This window comes from Belonocnema kinseyi, chromosome 3 (assembly GCF_010883055.1).
Source record: "Belonocnema kinseyi isolate 2016_QV_RU_SX_M_011 chromosome 3, B_treatae_v1, whole genome shotgun sequence".
In the NCBI taxonomy this organism is placed as follows: domain Eukaryota; kingdom Metazoa; phylum Arthropoda; class Insecta; order Hymenoptera; family Cynipidae; genus Belonocnema; species Belonocnema kinseyi.
This window is the reverse complement of record NC_046659.1, coordinates 74,290,732-74,295,125: the sequence shown is the minus strand read 5'-3', so window position 1 is coordinate 74,295,125 and position 4,394 is coordinate 74,290,732. Positions and strand designations below refer to the sequence as shown.

The 4,394-nt window shown below is 31.7% G+C and overlaps 1 long non-coding RNA gene across 2 annotated transcripts in view; it reads right to left on the bottom strand.

Annotated features, from left to right (window-relative positions):
• LOC117169196 overlaps nucleotides 1–4,394 on the bottom strand; it is an 81,528-nt gene that overhangs the window by 8,976 nt on the left and 68,158 nt on the right. The gene's annotated exons all lie outside the window — the stretch shown is intronic.

The following is a 4,394-nucleotide window of genomic DNA, read 5'->3' as shown; positions in this document are numbered from 1 at the left end:
AACATGAATTTTTTATTAAAAAATTTTTAATTTAACTAAAAAAGATAATTTCGATACAAAAAAAGCTATATTGAAATTTTCAGCTTAAAAAATTAGTTTTTGGCAGAAAAGATTTCCACCAATTGGACCAATTGGAGCTTAAATAGAATCTTGAAATTTATAGATAAAAAATAATTTTTAAAGAAAGAAAGAGCAATTTTAAACAAGTTAAATACAACTACAAACGATTATTTTCTGACAAAATAGTGTAAATACCCAAAGAAAATGATGAATTTGCTAGTAACAAGAATTATTTTTTAACCAAAAAGACCAATTTTCATCGAAAGACATTAATTTTTTACCTCACAGTCGATTTTTCTACTCATAAAAGACAGCAAATTTTCAATAAAAATTGGAATAGCTCATTCTTTAAATCAAAAAAGAATTTTATGCGTAAAAAGCGAATTTTCAACAAAATATTTAAGATTTGATATAAAAAGTTGAATTTTTAATAAACAGTTTCTTTTTTATCTACAGTAGTTGAATTTTAAACTGAAAATATGAATTTTTACAAAAAGTAAATTTTCAAATAAATAGTTTGCGTTAGTATCAAATTGTAAATTCTGAAGCCACACAGACAAATTTTCTCCAGAACAGTTGAATTTTTCACCTGGTTATATGTTTTCAACGAAAAGTTATTTTGCGAGCAAGTAGTTGAAATTTGTACTTATATGATGAATTCTAAAAAAGTGAATCTTTGCAAAGTTGAATTAAACACAGAGAGAATAATTTTGAACAAAATATCAAAATCATCAATTAAAGCAAAACAATTTTGAACCAAACATTTGCATTTTTACCAAAAAGGATGAATTTTCGAGCAAGAAAATCCGTTTTCTACCAAAAGTAAAAAATTAATGAAAATAGCGTTACGTAATAAGTGAAAGCTTTCTCAATTCTATCAAAAAAGACATGGTTAAAAATATTTGGAAAAATTACGTGACATTGGCTAGGGTAGGGATTAAAAACCACTTTGATACGACTTTTTAAATGGGAGAGTGAAACGGTAAAAAATTGGGAAAAAAGTTTGATGTAATTCAGGGATGGCACCCAGGCTGTGAAAAAAGGGATCAGGAGGTATCCGCCAGATTAATCTCAGCTGTTTAATATTTGAATTAAAATAAAGGTTTATTGTCGTTCGTATGTATAAACCCGGAATAATTTAGACGATCCTTATATCATGGTAGCATTAAATCTCACTTTTAATTTCAAATATGTAAATCTTAAATTATCCCGATTTTTCTCATGAATTCGTAATATCCCGGTTCTGTAGGTCCAAGAGCGTAATCGCGGAATCGAATGACATCTCTGGTAGTCATTTGGTATTCTAGGTATCCAGAAAAGACGCCGCCTTGTGGTGTTATTATATACAGGTGTCTATCTGGTGGAAAATGAGGGTAGACATATGGTCTTCCCTCTTCGTTGAGAAAAGGTTCGAAAGATCTGACTAAAAATTTTTCGTCATATTGCTCAGTTTTTATACGTAGTCTAGCATTTTTTGGAAAACGTTCGGTATGATTGGCATCGATCTCTCTCATCGGTCTGAGAGTTGAAATGAATTGAGCTCTCCTTGATGTTCGAATAAAAGCCAAAAACGATTGTGGACCGCACCAATTTCCGGGCCTGGGTTGCATCCAGTAAGGTATTCTCTCGTACTCGAAGTCAGTGATAGATCCTTCATAAATCTCGTTATCGTGCATTTCCACCTCAAGTTGCATTGGATTAATTTCAAATCCAGCTGTACCTAATTTTGTAGAAAAAATTACATTTATACATTTTTCTACATTAATTCACTATAGCGTTATACAGGGTGTCCCAGATGAATTGTCATCCCTTGTGATGGCGGAGAGAAAAAAATTTTAATCGAAAAGTCCCAAAATATTTTGGGGTTCGTTGCGTATTTAGGGTACTATATGGCATTGAAATTTGTATTTAGGAGTACAATTAGTTGCAAATGTGATTACGAATGTGATTGTCTTTCTGAATGACATCGTCTGAAGTTTTATCGCACCGTAAAAGAACTTTGAAAGAAATAAATTATTTTATTTAAACATGTTTCAAATAAAATATTGGGTAACCGAAATTCGGCTTATGAAAGAAATGAAAATGTAAACTAGATTCTTTGAAATCTGGTGAGCGTAGCACAAATAATTTCAGTGAGTCTAGATAATTGTTACATTATTGCCAATAATCAGTGACCATCCTGATTAAAGTGGAAATCAAACAAATGTTTTGAAATCTCTGAATGCTTCTAAAAGCAGTAAATTATTTTTAATTATTTCCAAATTCATCAACTTTGGTCGACCGGCAACTTCTTCTGAATTAAGATACACTTGTTTTTTTTCTGATAAATTCTGTCGAGGTTTTTGAATTCCATTAAAATTTTTGGACTTCTTCTGAACTCTGTAGAATTCATGTTGAATTATTATAAATTCTTTAAAGTTTTTGCAACTCTATGGATTTCTTCGACCTCACATGTGATCCTTTGAATTCTTTTAAAGATTTCAAAAAATTCTCTTGAAATATTTGGGAAATAGCTTGATTTTTTTTTTAATTTTCTGAATTTTTCTCAAAACCAAAAATTATTTATATCTATTCTAAATTTAGCAACGTTGGACGACGGGTCAAGTGCTACTGGATTAGGATGCATGCTTTTTAAAATTAATTGAGAATACCTACATTAAATTAATTTGAATTCCTCTAAATCTTTTTAATTTAGGAGAATATATTGATTTATTTTTAACTTTCTGAATTCTCCTGAAAACATCGAATTTTTTTCAACCATTTCCAAACTCATCAACTTTGGTCGACGATGATTTAGTACTGAACTTCACTGGTTTCTTTAAATCTGTAGAACTCTGAGAAATCGAGAGAATTTCGCAGAATTCAAAAGAATTCAAGGAATTTATAATAACTTAACGCGAATTCTAAAGAATTTAGAAGAGTAAGACTTGAGGGAATTAAAAAAATTTGATTGAACTTTCTTTGTGCTACTTTTGTGGCTTTAATGGCACACTTCCTGATGCGTAACATAACTGGCACACTGGTTCCTTTTTGACACCAAGCGAAAAAAGTTTCCCACAAAGAGCCAATGTATTATTTTGAGTAGCTGAATTTTTTACACACCGTTGGATAGTAACTTTAAAGAATGATGTGAATTATTTAGTTTGAAATTTAGTTTAAATATAAAAATAGATGTTAGAATTGGAAGAATAGTAAAAAATGACATTTTTCGGGGATTTTGAGGGGATATTAGTCAGAGGTGACAGGGGCGTTTAAGTAGTAATTTTAAATAGATTTTCTTGAATTTTCTTGTCTTGGGTCTTTTTGACCTCAGTGTGCCATCGAAGGATTGAATTCTGAAGAATTCAAAGACTTAAAAAAACTAAAGGAATTTAGGGAATTCAAGAAATTCAGAGAATTTAAGCAGTTCAGGGAATGCAGGGAATTTAATAAAATCAGAGAATTCAAGGAATTTAATTAATTTAGGGAATTGAAGGAATTTGAAAAATCAGTGAATTTAAGGAATTCAAGGTACACATTAAATTCAATGATTTCAGAGGATTTCATTAATAAAGAGAATTCAAGGAATTAGGACAATTAATGGAATACGGAAAATTCAAGGATTGTGAACAGTTGGGTGAGTGAAATCTGTGAACGTGCGCAGTTGTACAGGTGTCATCTGTGCACGCGCATAGTTGGGAAAGTGACATCTGTGCATGGGCACAGTTATGAAGCTGACATCTGAGTTAATACCATATGTGAACGTCTAAATTTGTACGTGAAAAGTTTTCACATGGAAAACGATGCACGTGCTCATATAGTATTTGCGCAAATTTGCAAGTCGATAATGTTCACAGTTGTCACTTGCACAACTGTGCACGTGGACAGATGTTACTTGGGATACTGTGCACGTCGAAATTTAGACGTACACAGATGTGCTTCTGTGGTACTGGACGTGCACAGATGAACGAACACAGCTGTATGTCCGACTATCGATGTGAACAGTTGGGCTCGTGCAAAGTTGCTAGGTGAAAGTTACCCGTCGCCCAAAGATAACACATAAGGTAAAATGTATTAAATATGCAAATAATATTTTTTTATTTCGGGAAAGAGAATAGTAATTACTTTATGTTTGTTTTCATCCACGTGGAAAGTTGCCTCCGAAAGTACTCCACGGAAATGCTACGGAACTTCCAGTTAGAAATTCTATAGAAATTTCGTTGACATTCCGTCGAAATTCCACTAACTTTATGTCTTAACTTGCATAGTTAATTGTTATAAACAAATTGTATTAACAAATACTCGACATTAAGGGTTATTCGGCTTCAACGTATATTTTTGCTCTGAAATCGCTT